The sequence below is a fragment of the Schistocerca americana genome, chromosome 3 (assembly GCF_021461395.2).
Source record: "Schistocerca americana isolate TAMUIC-IGC-003095 chromosome 3, iqSchAmer2.1, whole genome shotgun sequence".
NCBI classification, from domain to species: domain Eukaryota; kingdom Metazoa; phylum Arthropoda; class Insecta; order Orthoptera; family Acrididae; genus Schistocerca; species Schistocerca americana.
The window spans coordinates 770,192,435-770,209,783 of NC_060121.1; the positions used below are offsets into that span (position 1 = coordinate 770,192,435).

At 42.3% G+C, this 17,349-nt stretch overlaps 3 non-coding genes across 3 annotated transcripts; 1 reads left to right on the forward strand and 2 right to left on the reverse strand.

The window, feature by feature from the left end:
- Positions 1 to 6,863: 6,863 nt before the first annotated feature.
- Trnas-cga lies at positions 6,864 to 6,938 on the reverse strand. Its single transcript has one exon. It is a non-coding gene; the product is annotated as a tRNA-Ser (tRNA).
- Positions 6,939 to 7,164: 226 nt separating this feature from the next.
- On the reverse strand, positions 7,165 to 7,239 carry Trnas-cga. Its single transcript has one exon. It is a non-coding gene; the product is annotated as a tRNA-Ser (tRNA).
- Positions 7,240 to 7,454: 215 nt separating this feature from the next.
- Positions 7,455 to 7,529, forward strand: Trnas-cga. The gene has a single exon. It is a non-coding gene; the product is annotated as a tRNA-Ser (tRNA).
- Positions 7,530 to 17,349: the final 9,820 nt, after the last annotated feature.

The following is a 17,349-nucleotide window of genomic DNA, read 5'->3' on the forward strand; positions in this document are numbered from 1 at the left end:
GCATGAAACTAAAGATTGAAAAGGCAGAGTGCGTTAAAGAGGAAATAGGTTTCTTGGGATACATGATAAGTGGAAAAGGTATTCTGCCTGACCCAGGCAAGCTAGCAGTCATTGAAAAATTTGAGGCTCCCAGAATCAAGAAGCAGTTGAGATCGATGTTCGGTCTTTTCGGCTTCTATAGGCGTTTTGTTAGTGATCAGGCTTTTAATGCGCCCTGTCTTCACTTCCTGCTGAAAAAGAATACCCCTTGGGTTTGGACAGCAGAATGTCAACAGGCGTTCGAGGTGCTTAAACAATCTTTAATTAATAGTCCTATTTTACATCATCCTGATTTTGAAAAACCATTCTGTATGTCTGTTGATGCTAGTGGCTATGGTATAGCTGTGGAGATATTCCAAGTAGAAATAGAGAACGAACAAGAAGTGCATAAGACTATAGCTTTCGCAAGTCGATCTTTACAGGCAGCAGAGAGAAATTATGGCATCTCAGAACTGGAAGCATTGCCAATTGTATTTGGGGTACAGAAATTTGAGCAGTATCTATTAGGTCACAAGATAATTGTTTACAGTGACCATAAGGCGTTGACCTTTTTAAAGATCTGTAAGTTGAGGAATGTTCGTTTGGTAAGATGGTCATTGTATTTCCAGCAGTTTGACCTTGAGGTTAGATATATTCAAGGGAAAGATAATTTGGCAGCTGATGGGTTATCTAGAAGTGCGGAACTCTGTGACGACGTGGGAATTACAGCAACAGACCTAAGTGAAGTACGAATGTTTGCGTTGCACGAAGTAAAGGAAGAAAGTGCATTAAAGAGGGTGATTAAGAACTTGAGACGTGAGCAGAATGCAGATGACCAGCTATTTGGGAAATGCGAACTATCATAAGGTTTCGCAATTTTACTGTCTGCATAAAGGTATTCTGTTTAGGAGGAAAAAGGTAGGTGTTTCTGAGTGGAAGCTGTGCTTTCCCTCACAACACGTAGACTTACTAATCGACTATGTACACCTGAGGTATGGGCACTATGGTGCAAAGAAGTGCATTGCAAAATTAAAAGAGAAAGTTGTGTTTGACAACATGAACCGCCGTGTTGCCAAGCGTCTAGCATCTTGTGTAGTGTGCCAGAAAGTTTGTGCTGCTAACACGAGAATACAAGGGGATATGCATTCAGTAGAGCCAACTGAAACGCTAGAATTACTGGCTTGTGATTTGTTTGGCCCTCTTCCTGCTTCGAGAGGTGGGTGCACCCATGTTTTCGTTGTTGTGGATGGATTTAGTAAATATGTTAAGCTATACCCAATTAAAAGAGCAAATGCAAAAATATTGGTAGAAAAGTTGGAAAAGATTTCTTCGTGAACGTTGACGTTCCGAAGAATTTGCTGTCAGACAGTGTACCCCAATTTACTTCTGATAGATTTAAAGAATGTCTGGATAAGGCCGGAGTGAAACATCTGAAAATATCTGCGTATTTCCCCCAAGGAAATATGAGTGAACGTATTATGAGAGAATTGAATAGGCTTTGCAGGACTTACTGTGCTCGGAAACACTCAAGTTGGGTAGAGCACATGAAGTATTTTGACAATGTAATTAACAACTTAAGGCATGATGCAACTGGTTTTGCCCAACAACCGCGCAATGTGATTGCAGATATGGTAGAATTCCCTATTCTAACGCAAATATCCACAGACGAGAAGAAGTTAAAGGCTAGGGCAAATATAAGGAAAAGAACATTAGAAAAAAAGAAACGTCATGAAGCAAAAGCTGTACCCACCAGTTTTGAAACAGGTCAGTTAGTCCTTGTCAAAACAAAGGAAAAATCAAAGAAAATAAATGCAGAAACAAAGAAATTCATGTTCGTATACCAAGGACCTTTCAGGATCATAGGAAAACCACATGCCAATGCATATAGACTAGGGTACCCTAAGAGTAAAAAGCTATTAGGTCCCAGGAACGTGATCGACCTAAAGAAGTTCATAGGTAGTGAATGAATTCTGTAGGGAGGAGGTTGTTCTGTAACCTCTACACAGTGTGGCAGCTGTGCAGTCCCAGCTGTGTAAGATCTTCTTTCCCATTTCAGATCTCACTCACTCTTCATCTTTTCTATCCACCTAAAATTTCGACCTCTTCTTTCCAACACATTAAATTTTCCGTTACGGTTATCAAGCCAATAATAAACTAATGAATTCTGTAGGGAGGAGGTTGTTCTGTAACCTCTACACAGTGTGGTAGCTGTGCAGTCCCAGCTGCGTGAGATCTTCTTTCCTTTTCAGGTCTCACTCATTCTTCACCTTTTCTATGCACCTAAAATTTCGACCTCTTCTTTCCAACACATTAAATTTTACGTCATTGTTATCAAGCCAATAATAAACTAATGAATTCTGTAGGGAGGAGGTTGTTCTGTAACCTCTACACAGTGTGGCAGCTGTGCAGTCCCAGCTGTGTGAGATCTTCTTTCCTTTCAGGTCTCACTCATTCTTCATCTTTCCTATCCACCAAAGTTTCGACTCCTTCTTTGCAATACTAAAATTTTCTGTCATGGCTATCAAGCCATGAGTTCTGTAACAATTCTATCCACCGATTAGTGAAGAAAATACCTAATGTGACAAACCTAATAGTGACAAACAATAGAGAAATATGACGTAATTAATATACAAATGTATTTGAGTAACAAGTATGTACAGAACCCTGGTAATATTATAAGTACAAAATTGTTGTTTTATTGGAAATGGTCCACCAACAGTAATTTAAAAAGATATACAAATTCGTGTACAAGCAGGATCTAAAGTGGCAGTGAAACTGAATAGTGTTTGTGGTTGAGACGTGAAGGACACGTCCTTGAAATATTTATAAGGTTGGAGCTGGCCGTTATTTGGTGTAGTGTGTGACAGGACACACCTACATGTATTGAGGTTATGAGTTGGAGGCGTGAATGCGACCATAGGTACCCTTATGCTAGATGAGACAGAGCAGCTCATGGTGTTCTATAGGTTTAAGGAATTTAGCATTACGCTCGGCCATAATTACTTAATGCACTTTAGTGGTAGATCGAGAGAGACTACCTGTGGTTTCAGCGTCCGATCGAGTAGAAATGGATTGCCACGTGAGCAAACTGATCAGCTGCAATACACTATAGATATGAAATAAATGAGCTATCCTATGCGTTAAATGTTAATAGAGTGAGTGTTAAATAAGTACATACACTAGCAACATAATTGAGTAACATATTGGCAAACGTGAAACACTATTTATAGCTCAGCATAAATACACTTCGGTGAAGTAAGTACATAATTGCAGATGTGGAACTGACAGCAGCAGAGGAACAATAAGTAGATTTAGTAGTCAACCAAACGTAGTGTGTTTTGAACACTCAGAACTGTACTATTACCACAAATTACTCACATGTACAAAGAAGCTGAGAAGACAACTACTAATCGAATATACTCATACTATCTCGAAGAATAAGGTAACCGAAGATGAGTCAGCTAAGTAAATAAAATACAAATGTATCAGGAATGTACCGAGCATTGGTTCAGTGTTCTGGCCCAGAAATAATAAATTGAAATTAAATAGGATTTATGATTGCATGCCTTGAGCGTAAATTTTCTCTAGTACGTGACTAACGGCGTTTTGAGCCATTTCTTTATCGATTTTATTACAGTTAAGTAACTGAGAGAGTGAAATTGAAAAAGTTCTGTTAACTTTGTTCCAGTAACATATTGAAAGATAAAATGTGTATATCCCCATTTCATTGTGACCCACCCTTAGATATTAAGTGAACAGAGTCTGAGGCACTCTTTTTGTTTGTTCTACAGGACAAACCAGATAACGGCAGCCTGGTAGCTGTGTGAAAGTGTGGAGTGACTTGGACACAACTCACAGTGGCCCCTCCCCTTTCCCCATGTAATTTAGAGTGAACGTGAAGGACGCACACCATAGCAACTTCCCCTCCTCTACCCTTGAGAATGGAAGTGTAGAACGGCAGCCAAAGCGACTACAACCACGTGTGTAAAAATGAAATTGTCATGATTTGTGAAATTTTCTTTCAGGTTTAGAAAAGACTGCTAAGATATAATTATCTGTTTATGTATCATGAATAACTGGGTTATTTTCTTTGAATTTGTGTATGTAAAAATGTATTTAATGGATTTAAGATTTTCATAATTTTACATATTTTATGTGTTTGTCTGTCTAAGGCAATATGTATGCCAAAGTGTTTCATTGATTTTGCTTAAATTTTGAGTGATAATGTTGCTTAAGAATCAGTGAAAATGCCAGCAATTTAAATAATTGAAGTAGGTAATCAGTTTTCTTTTAATATTTCTATATGTTTATATTTAAATTTTAATTTTTCATAGGGAGTTAAGCTGCACTCTTGCTTCCCTTTTTGTAATTAATTTTTTTCTTTCCATTCACATTCAAAAAAAATTAAGTAGAGGGTGATGTAGGGAAGCAGCATACTCACGCCGTATAAAATTCACATCAGTCTTTCCATTGTGTGCCAGCCTAATCCGCTGTAACTAGCTCTGACGTCGTAAACGTTGCGCAATACTTCAAAAATCAAGTATATAACCTTAATCGTTTCTAGCATGTCAGGAGTAATACTAAATCAATATGTGTTGAATATCAGTTCAATAACTTTAACCATTTTCGAAATTTGGACGTTTTTATGTAAAAATCATTGACGCAGCAGGAAAGAGCTAGAAACTTAAAAATTTATATTTAGATTCATTTTGCATAATAATTTAGTAGGAACAGTATTCTGGATCTCACAAATTAAAACTTTAGTTGAAATTCATGATTTTCTGGTTTTTGTCTTAGAAATTAAGGAAGCAAGATAGATTAAGTAGGCGAATAAATAAGGCTAGGATGTTTAAATTTAAGCAGAAGGGAGATCCGCTACAATCATAAAGATGTGAGAAGTTTCAATTGAATAACTATAAAACTATAGCAATAGCGTATCTCCAAAGGGTAAGTTCAGAGCTCGTCTACTGCGTGTAGTGTAATTAAATTAATTCTCTCGCCCAAAATATTTGACTTAGCCACGTTAGACTTTAATTATGATTACTTACCTGTGTGCTGATTGCACATTTAAACTGAGAGCTTCATCGGCCATCAGCAAAGGAAGCAATGATTTATTCGATAACTTAAAGTGGTGCATTACTAGCCCAGCGGCTAGTCGGGAGAACGGATTTGAACAGGCGTTCCCTTAGCCGTCCGCACCGCGGCTTTATATATAAGAACGCTGCGTGAAAGAAAAAGGCCCCAGTTCTCTCCAGACGCTGATTAGCGCACCACCTGTGCCGGGAGTCGCGTCGCGTCGGTATCATTGCTACAAACAGCCTCGGATGCCGTAATAAGTTACTCGGGATACGCGTAACCATGAAATCGTTTTCGAGTGAAGTGTTAATTCTGGGATGACTTTAATGATCTATCTTCAGTTTGCATACGTCGTATTTTCAGTTGCCGCCGCGGGACAGACATTCTACCATTATTTAGTGTGGCGTTTGATGAACATTATCATCAAATTATCGCAAGCATTCACTTAAACATTTAATTTGAACAGTTATAGTTGCATCAGCGCATTAGACTCTGAACTGCTGTGATAGTTGGATTGTGTGGATTCTTTTTTGGTCTGTGACTTTCAGAATATAGTGAACGTTTTAGAGAGTATCGTTTTTGATTATGAATCCCAGACAATCTCCTAATTCCTCAGAGCTATAAGCTTTAGCTATAAATGTATTTCTCAGGTGAAGTGGGCACTAGGAATTCTAATTACAGGCTTCACGTTTTGCTAATCACTTTCTGGTTGCCAATATTGCAGTTAGAGAGCCAGTGTTGAGAACGGCAAACAACAACAGCATAAATAATAGGAACATTAATATGACAATAATGCCACCTGCCCGCCCCACATCGGGTCACTCGGGGTGTCTGCGGCACTCTGTGAAGCAAGAAGCTGTAACTCGGTGGAACAGTATACTGTTAATGCTCAATTCCGTCATAAGTAAAATCGACGATATTCGAGATCTACTAGAATCCCGGGGGCAATCGACATCTTAGTAACTTTCCAAGAAGCGTGCGTACGAGACGTTCGCTTTTCTAACCCCCTTTAAAGAAGCGAGTTTGGATTTGGAAACTGCAAAGATAACAACGCCGGAACGTGTGCTGCCGTGGTACAAGAGTCTGTTACATCATTGTGAACCAATAGACAGTGACATCGAGGTAAGAACACTTTCCATAGGTTACGGTCCTTTATGCAACTGTTGAATTATCAGAGTGCAGTTATGTATATTGGGCCTCCTTTTCAGCTCATGGCGAAAATAAAAAGGAGAGCAGCATAATTCATCACAGAGAAGTGCAAAATTGAGGCTATCCATTACGTTGCCACGGTTCTATGGCCATCACGGCGTCATTTGAAGAAACTCACAGCAGACGAAAAGCAAGCCGCGTATGCTGAAGTTCGACGATTGTACTCGAAACTGCCCGTGAATGGTAAGGTTCATTCACTGAAACCAATTACTAAATGAATGTTTGTTTTTTCTAATCTACCATCTTTCGTTATATAAACATTCATTACGTCTACAATGTGATATTTTGGAAAGGTTTCACAGCTTAAACATTCCACAATGCGTTTTGATGAAATATGTGCGATATATATAAAATGTCACCGTAAATACTGTATAGTCGTTTAGTAACCAGTAATTCTAACTACGGTGTATACATATTTGAAGGTGACAGGAATATCTTACGGATGTTTTCATTCATGTTTAGAGTCCATTCAAGCAAACAGTGACTACGTTTCCAGAATGAGATTTTCACTCTGCAGCGGAGTGTGCGCTGATATGAAACTTCCTGGCAGATTAAAACTGTGTGCCCGACCGAGACTCGAACTCGGGACCTTTGCCTTTCGCGGGCAAGTGCTCTACCAACTGAGCTACCGAACCACGACTCACGCCCGGTACTCACAGCTTTACTTCTGCCAGTACCTCGTCTCCTACCTTCCAAACTTTACAGAAGCTCTCCTGCGAACCTTGCAGAACTAGCACTCCTGAAAGAAAGGATATGGCGGAGACATGGCTTAGCCACAGCCTGGGGGATGTTTCCAGAATGAGATTTTCACTCTGCAGCGGAGTGTGCGCTGATATGAAACTTCCTGGCAGATTAAAACTGTGTGCCCGACCGAGACTCGAACTCGGGACCTTTGCCTTTCGCGGGCAAGTGCTCTACCAACTGAGCTACCGAACCACGACTCACGCCCGGTACTCACAGCTTTACTTCTGCCAGTACCTCGTCTCCTACCTTCCAAACTTTACAGAAGCTCTCCTGCGAACCTTGCAGAACTAGCACTCCTGAAAGAAAGGATATGGCGGAGACATGGCTTAGCCACAGCCTGGGGGATGTTTCCAGAATGAGACGAGGTACTGGCAGAAGTAAAGCTGTGAGTACCGGGCGTGAGTCGTGGTTCGGTAGCTCAGTTGGTAGAGCACTTGCCCGCGAAAGGCAAAGGTCCCGAGTTCGAGTCTCGGTCGGGCACACAGTTTTAATCTGCCAGGAAGTTTCAGTGACTACGTTCTTCCCATAAAAAAGTCCAGGATGGACTGGAGTTCGGATGAGGACGACGAAGATGGACACACAGTTATTACCAATGAACTCGACAGGTACCTTTCGCTCTCCAAATCCGACTGTAGCTGTGCCGAAGCACAAATTTTGCAGTGATGGAAAACGCACGCGGGGTTATTTCCAAGGTTGTCGGTAGTAGCCAGAAGAGTTCTCTGTATTCCTGCCACCAGTGCTGCCAGCGAGAGAAATTTTAGCCAGGCCGGTCATCTGCTGTCCAGCAAAAGACAGTGCCTGGAATCAGACAGAGTGGATGATCTCTTATTGATCCATCGCCGGCCTGGGTGGCCGAGCGGTTCTAGGCGCTACAGTCTGGAGCCGCGCGACCGCTACGGTCGCAGGTTCGAATCCTGCCTCGGGAATGGATGTGTGTGATGTCCTTAGGTTAGTTAGGTTTAAGTAGTTCTAAGTTCTAGGGGACTGATGACCTCAGAATTTAAGTCCCATAGTGCTCAGAGCCATTTGAACCATTTTTTTGATCCATCACAATTACGTAAGTATTCACAACATACTACGTAATCACAAGGAAGGAAACATTCCTCAAACTCTATAAATGTATGATTCCACTTTCATTGACTTCACAGGAAGAGGTTCAAACCGCCAGCTGTAGTAATAGCTCCAGGAACACAAATGACGCCTGTGTATCAGGGAGCACCAATGACGAAAAACGAATTGTATAGTCATGATTCACTTGTAACGCAGGCCATAATTTGTTCAGAAATTAACGTCATTCCTTCCCGATCCTGCATTCAATATTAGTACAACGTATACGTGGCGGAGTTTGGAGATAGGCTAACATAGTCCATGATTAGACTACTGTGTTCCCGTTTGTCTACCGAACGGAACAAAATACTAAACACAGACATTACAGTTTTTAACGTTACAATTACTGGAATACATGCTAACCTCAAAAGCAAAACTCCAGTAGTCTGCAACATATTAACAAACATCAAATGTAACACATACAAGTGTATTACTTAGGTCATAGAACTGGTAGTAAACAACGGGAGACATTTGTAAAAGAAATAAGTGAGTGGGTAATGTGAAGCGGTGGGCTCTGGTCTCAAGGAGTGTGACGAAGCGCCGCTCGCTGGCACTGAGTCCACCGGTTACTGGCGACCGGCCGAACGTTTGGCGCACTCGGCCGAGCGCTGGCGATCGGCTGCCCACAGCCGGCGGAAGAGGACGCTCGGCCGCGTACTCCCGAGAGCCAGAGGGGCGAGCGGGACTCGCCGGTAAAAATCGGAGATCATGCAGATCTCTAGTTCCTAGATTCTTAGTTCACCTTCGTGAATTCTGTGATTTCCTGAAGCAAACTGGCATTATTTTCGTTCCTTATTGTGTCTGGATTTAGATGTTTCTCTAGTATATCTGCCAGTTGCTTTAATTTTCCCGGTTTTAGAGGTGTGTTTGGGTTTTAGTACCTGTGAAATGTTTTGCCCTTGGATGAAGAGATTTGGGAAGCTCATGTACTTTCCCGCATGATGTTCTCGGTCCTCCGGAATCCGACAACCGAGAAATTTAGCAGAGTCTGGGGTAGCTGCATTCTTTGTAGACGCGTCTATCACGTTAAAGATAACGTGAGGATTAATTTTTATCCAGCTCATTATTACAGCTGTGTTACTGAGCTTTAGAGGTTACTTCACGCTGATACTTTTTTTTACGGCTTCTCTATGTGCTAAGCTTCCTTTTTTATTGGGGCCTAGTACCGGCAGTAGAAAGACATGTTAGAGAGCCAGCAGCAGCGTAATACGAAAGAGGTGATTCATTTATTAATCAGTAAACAGTGGTACATTACTCTAAACACGTGTGTGTAAATGGTGTTTACATACAGTGTGTTCTAATATAAAGTATTGCTTTGTAGATTATTGTATAATCGTGGAGGAGGAATCACAGTCAAACATACATGAGTAAATCTTACGTATTTTTACAAAAATAGGCTCTAGACAACTCCTAGCGTTTGAGCTGACTATTGCCGAGTATATGAGAAAGTAGCGGTCGTTGCGTTAATCTTTTTTTACGATTGTTGTCTAAGATGATACTTAGATGTTTGTTGTGATGTTTGATATAGGAATGTTCTGTCACAGAAACTCTGGAATCGCCACAGCCCACGTCTAGCGAACAACTGTTGCCACCAACATCATCACAGTTTCGCTTCTCATCTCCACAGACCAGACCAGATCTGTAACTGTAACGTTCCTAGTCGAAAGTAGTACCTACACAACCTGGTGTTTTACATACATGTTACCGCAGCCTACGCACCCGTAGTCTAGGGGATGGCGTCTCTGGCTAGTAATCAAAACGTCCTGGGTTCGACCCTACCACCACTCATCTTCTGAATAAAAATCATCAGCTATGGCGGCAGAAGACCTTCGGCATAAGAAGTCACCGTAGTTCTGACAGCGGCCCTCTCAAAGAGGGTGGAGGAACGGACAATGGTTCAGGGCACTCTCTTGCATTTGGGGCGGGAAACTGCCCCTAAAAGGCGAAAGAATCAGCAATGATCAACGATATGAGGATGCAGAATGCAAAGGAAACCACAACATTAAAGACACATAATGTGTATCCACAGGACATGTGGACACTAATTGAAAAAGTGTAATCCGGAAAAGATTCTGGTCTAGTCCAGCATTCGGATTTCCGGGAGGGGACAGCCAACGGAGAGGTGACCAGGAGCAGAAGTTTGAATAACCAACCAAAGAGTAACGTTATACGAGTCAGGATGTGGACTGTGAGAATTCTGGACGTGGTGGGGAAGCTAGAAAATCTTTAAAGCGAAATGATAAGGCTCCCTCTAGATACAGTGAGAGTCCGTAAAATAGGAAAGGAGACGAGTATAGGGTAATGTCAACAGCAGCAGACAGTGGTGCAATACGAGAAGTATTGCTTATGAATAGGAAGGTAGGACTGAGTTATTGTGAAGAGTTCAGAGTTCACAATCGACAGCGAACCAACATCGACAACAATAATTCACGTACACATACCGACGTCGAAATCAGACGATAAAAGGGTAGAGAAAGCATATGAAGACACTGAACGGATAATTCAGGGAGGATTTGAATGTGGTTGTAGGGGGAGGAGTAGAAGAAGGGGTTATTGGAGCACACGGGCTTGATTGTAGGAATGGGATAGGAAAAAGACTAATTGAATTCTGCAATAAATTTCTGCTAGTAATAGAGACTATTCTGTTCAGGAATCACGGGAGGAGGGAGTGCACATGGGAAAGGCCGAAGTCACTGGAAGGTATCAGTTCGATTACATCACGATCAGGCAGAGATGCCATAATCAGATATTGGATTGTAGGTCGTACCCAGGAGCGGATATAGTCTCAGATCATAATTTAAAAAATGGTTCAAATGGTTCAAAATGGTTCAAATGGCTCTGAGCACTATGGGACTCAACTGCTGAGGTCATTAGTCCCCTAGAACTTAGAACCAGTTAAACCTAACTAACCTAGGGACATCACCCACATCCATGCCCGAGGCAGGATTCTAACCTGCGACCGTAGCGGTCTCGCGGTTCCAGACTGCAGCGCCTAGAACCGCACGGACTCAAATGGCTCTGAGCACTATGGGACTTAACATCTGTGGTCATTAGTCCCCTAGAACTTAGAACTACTTAAACCTAACTAACCTAAGGACATCACACACATCCATGCCCGAGGCAGGATTCGAACCTGCGACCCTAGCAGACGCGCGGTTCCGGACTAAGCGCCTGAACCGCGAGACCACCGCGGCCGGCGATCATAATTTAGTAATTATGAAGAGTAGGCTGAAGTTTAAGAGACTAGTGGGGAAGAATCAATGTGTAATGAAGTGGGATACTGTAATTCCAAGGAATGAAGATGTATACTTGAAGTTTTCTAAGGCTGTACATGCTATGATAATGAATAATTCAATAGACAGTTCCGTTGAAGAGGAATGAACATTTCTAGAGAGGACTACCCTTTCTAGAGAGGACTATCACAGAAGTTGGAAAGAAACATAGGTACAAGGATGGTAACTGTGAAGTAAACATGGGTAACTGAAGATACACTTCATTGATCCACGAACGAAAGAAGTACAAAAATATTCAGGGAAATTCAGGCAAACAGAAATACAAGTCATTTAGGAAATAAATAAACAGGAAGCGCAGGAAAGCTAACACGAAAAGGTTGCATGACAAACGTGAGTAAATCGAAAAAGAAATGATTGTTAGTAGAACTGACTCAGAATATGGAAAAGTCAAAACAACTCTGCTGGCATTAAAAGCAAGGGCGGTAACGTTAAGAATGCAATAGAAATTGCAGTGTTAAATGCAAAGGAGAGAGGACGTAGTTGTGAAGAGTACATTGAAGGCCTCTATGTGGGGGAGCATTTGTCTGATGACGTGAGAGAAGAAGGGACGAAATAAAGAATCCAGTTTTAAAATCAGAATTTAACAGAGCTTTGAACGACTTAAAATGAAGTAAGGCAGAGGGGACAGATAAAATTCCATCTTAATGTTTAAACTCATTGGGGGGAAATAGCGATAAAACGACTATTGATGTAGGAATGTAGAACGTATGAGACTGGTTTAGTTACGTCAGACGGCAAAGCAGTTAACTGCTAGAACGACCGCATTATCAGCTAAACTGCTCGTGCATACTAGTAGCTGACAAGAACAATCTAGGGGAAAATAGAAAAGAAAATCGAGAATCTGTTATATGACCATCGGTTTGTCTTTAGGAAAAGTAAAGCCACCCAGAGAGGCAGTTCTGGCGTTGCGGCTGATATTGGAAGCAAGAGTAAAGAAAAATAATGACACATTCTTAGGATTTCGATCCACAAAAAGCGTTCGGCCATGTGACATGCTGCAAGATGCTCGAAATTCTGAATAAAATAGGCTTAAACTATAGAGAAAAATGGTTCAAATGGCTCTGAGCACTATGGGACTTAAATTCCGAGGTCATCAGTCCCCTAGAACTTAGAACTACTTAAACCTAACTAACCTAAAGACACCACACACATCCATGCCCGAGGCAGGATTCGAACCTGCGACCGTAGCGGTCGCACGGTTCCAGACTGTAGCGCCTAGAACCGCTCGGCCACCCCGGACGGCAAACTACAGAGAAAGACAGGTAATGTTCAATATGTACAAGAACCAAGAGGGAACAATGAGACTGGAAGCCCAAGAACGAAGTGCTCGCATTAAAAGGGTGTAAGATAGGGATGTAGTTTTTTGCCCGTACCGTTCAATTTGTATATCAATAGTTGGATTAAAATACAGAGTGAAAGCATATCACAGGTAAGATTCGCTGAAGTCTAGTGATGTTAAAACTGCATATAGTTTTGTTGATCCTATGCATCTTCTGATTTCTACGGTTAGCGGCAGAATCGTACATATTTATTGCTAATCTCTAGTAGCGACAAAGCAGCATAACTGCTGTGAACTGGGAGGGTGATCCCATTGTCTCATATTCTAGCATCACAAAACAGACATAGCATTTTCAGCCACATATCAAATAATATGTTTATTTTATCACACTCTTATCATTTTGCATTGTACATTGGGACAGATGCACTGACATGGCTGCTCTCTGAGCTTGAAAATATTCCAATGAACGTTGATGAGATTTATAACACCGTCATTACTATGCCTAAAACGCCGGAAGGGCAATTATAGTATGAGAATGCAGTTGAATGCTATATTCGTGTTCAGCGAATAGATAAACAAGCTGAAAAAACTGTGTAGGTATCGTTGTCATCTAACAGGTAAAGTCCATGGTGCAGCACATGATCCATGCAATTTGAATTATCAGCGTTTGCAGCACATATTCTTTTTTTTTCAATATTTGAACAGATATGATGCTTACTTCCTTGTTGAAGCTTGACTGAATTTGATTAAGCTAATGAACAGATCAGCGTTATAGCTGACAGCACAAAAAAAGATATTTCATGTTCAAATAGGATGACAAAGTGGTTTGCGCCACACTTCCTACCCACCCTTCATGCCGGCACTACTGCTGAAACTTGCTGGGAGCATGTGTCAAGAGGATTTGCATCTCACTCGGGCAGCACATATTGATGACGCTAAACTTCAACTCGTAATGAGGAAAGGTGTCTTCCCATACGAATATTTAGATTCAGAGAAGACACTCCGTGAAACCTTGTTACCAAATGCAGCCGCATTCTGCAGTAAACTTATTGATAACGATATAACAAATGTGCTACGTATTTGGGACGAGTCAATGATTCTAATCTAAGGGGGTATAGGGAAGTATGCGTCCCTTCATATGAATACTAATGTACACTAACTTGCGGACGTCTTCAGACAATACCGGACTGTAAGCAATGAGTTGGATTCTGCCTTCTGCTGTAACGCACCAGGGCTTTCACGGGACGCGATGTTGAAAACGACACGTATCACATCAGAACTACAATGACAGAAAAGAACACAGCATCGAGAAGGAGCTCTGCGACATAAACGAAAGTTGGTAGGCGTGTTTTTACATCTGAAACATGGTGCCTATTCCAGTTTTGTGGTGCTAGTTGCGCAGCTATACGGATCCATATCATATCTGATTTATATACACGCTGTAACGGTTGTGAGAGTTAGTTACCATTGAGATTAGACATGAGGAGTCGATGTTAGTCAAACACACCTTTCAAGTGGCGAAGACGCCATTATTTGCCACTGAGTTTGAATGAGGACATGTAATGCGCCTACGAGAAGCTGGATGTTCCTTCTGTGATATTGCAGAATGACTTGGCAGGAATGTAGGCACTGTTCATGATTGCTGGCAGTGATGGTCACGAGAATGTACGGTCGCAAGAAGATCATGATCCGGACGCACACTTGGCACTACCGGGAGGGAAGACCATTATGTTTGGGGTATGGATCTTGCGCATCATACAGCATCTGTAGCAGCAATTTGAGCAGCAGCCGGCACCACAGTGACACAACGAACTGTTATAAATCGGATACTTCGAGGACAGATCCGAACCAGATGCCTTGTAGCGTGCACTTCACTGACTCCAAACCACCGCCACTTGCAACTTCAGTAGTGTCAAACGAGAGCTCATAGGAGGACAGGATGGAGATCTGTTGTGTTTCGTGATGAAACCTGGTTCTGTCTTTGTTCCAGTGATGGCTGTGTGTTGGTTATAAGGAGGCCAGTTGGGGGCTGTCTGCGTGCCAGACGCACTGGACTGACACCAGGAGTTATGGTTTGGCGTGCAATTTCGTTTGACGGCCGGAGAACTCTTGTGGATATCCCACACACCCTAACCACAAATTAGTACGTTAGTCTGGTGATTCGACCTATTGAGCTGTGATTCATGAACAGCATTCCAGGGGGTGTTTTCCACCAGGATAACGCTCGCCAATACCGATAATGTAACCCAACATGCTCTGCACGATGTCGACGTTTGCCTTGGTCTGGTCGCTCACCAAATCTGTCACCCGTCGAACACATAAGGAACATCATCGGACGACAACTCGAGCGTCGTACACAAACAGCATTCACCATCCCTGAATTGACCGACAAGTGCAACAGGCATGGAACGCCATCCGGCACCTGTATAAAACAATACATGCACATTTTCATGCTCGCATTCAACATTCGAGGGCATTAGTAGAGGAATGAGAAGAGTACTGGCCCAGAGTGCATTATTGTCAGATGTATCCTAGATGGCGGCGATGATGTCATCCAAGATGGCGACCTGTAGACTTGAATACAGCGCTTGACGTCATTCAAGATGGTGGCCGTTACGTCAGCTAAACACATGAGTACCATTGTGCAAGATGTCGGTTTTTGGTTGGAAAGTGCCACGCCCTCTGCCACACCCCCTGGTAGGAAGTTAGAATTTTGGCGTGAAATTGAATTAAGTGCTTCTACAGATCGCCTGGTAGTCCCCCGCCCCCCTTTCCGACTTAGAGCATGATGGCTCGTTATCGTCTCGGAAAATGCGCGTCAAAATATTAAATTTGGAGGGAATTTTGCACGAAGAGTTTACACCTACAGCTAGGGTAAGTTATTACGGTGTTGCCGTGACTAGAGACTGCTAATGGAGTCATTCAATTCGAATTGAGTTTTTGCATAGAAATAGTCGAAGTTTTTTTCCTCATTTTACACATGGTGGGTATGTCTCTGCTCATCATTTGCGATCGGTGGCGCTACACTTCGCTGGCCATCACAAAATAATGAGATGCGAGTGCAGTCGAACGTAAAAATTATACTCATTTTTCTCATAAAACTAAATGAAAATGGGCTTTGTCTACTTCCATGGAAAGAGAACACTTATTATCATCGTGTATGTTTTGTTTTTCGTTTGTTTTTAATAGTTGCTTTATTACAGCAGTCGAGTTCATGTTAAACAGTCCAGTGCAGAACGGCGGGCGACTTCCTTATGAGACCGTTGCTCCCCCTTGGTCCTAGCTGGACCTTTCTCTGGAATTTCGTTGTTGTACCAAACGGCTCCTGTCATTCAGAGAACTACTTTTAACAGATTGCAAAAAAGAGTTGTTGACATTAAAAAAGAGTGATTTCACTTGCAGAACGAGAGGAATATTGGAGGCGCTGAGGACCTGCCTAGTCTGTGACAGCTCGTCACAGCAGGTGCGCCCCCTATCATTAGGTGCGGCTGTGTCAGTATACTTTAGACACCCAAGATGCATTTGGGCCAACCGTCATTATATCTCCTATAGTTTAGTTAACTATACCCGCTTTGGTGTTGGTAAATTTGTTAAAATTTGTTGAATTTCTTTAAATTTATCATTTACCTACTGCAGTGGTGGCTTAGTGTGGTGTTACCACCACAAGAGGCTGAGATATCAGTTCTTGTTGTGCTGTAGGTGTGGAAGGGGCATGTGTTTAATCAGCGAGATGTTGGTGTCAGGGAGGGGGAGTTTTAACAGCTGTATTTCATGCACTCATTCATCCGAGGAGTGCATCCACAGCTCACTGCATGAAGAATGGAAGTGAGCATTAATGAGTGAACCTATGAAGAGGACGAATACAGTCCTGCAAACAAATGCTTTGCATCGAGATGCATTAAAGATGCATTACACAATGCATGGAAAGATCTGTCCCTGCTGGAACTGTCTGTCGACGTTATTCCAGTCGGTAGGCGATAACGTAGATGATATCAGAACGATTAAGGACTCGAGAATTGACGCTGACACAGCCAAGGTTCTTATTCTCAGTACAGCACCATCTCCTAGAATTTGCGCTGTTCCGAAGATACATTACGAAAGCTATCCTTCGGGGCCAATAGTGAATGGGATCAATTCTCCTGCTTACAATTTGGAAAAGTATCTAGCCTGCAAATTAAGACGCCTAGTTGGCAAGACAGACACATACGAAGGGAATTCGACGCACGGAATGCACACTGGGGCACAGAGTATATCACAAGCCTACACATACAGACAGGTATCCGTACGCCCAATCCTACCACCTCCTAACTCAGAAGAATTCGTTCATCCGTTCTTTGGCAATCTGTGCGCAGCGCCTAAGTGATGCTCAAAACATAACACCTGAGCTTAAATGGCTACGCACAACGTTTCTAGCCAATGGCTTTAGCCATAAATCGATCCACACAGCCTTGTCGACGAACACAAGTAGGAAAGATAAGCAAGAAATAAACTGCAGCCAACAGTGCGCTTACCTGATGTGAAAAATGTTACTGACCCAATAGGCAAACACCTTCGCCGGGTTGGAGTGCAGCCTGTCTTCTATAATGGTCGCTGGATCCAGGACGCGCTGGCTCAAATGGTTCA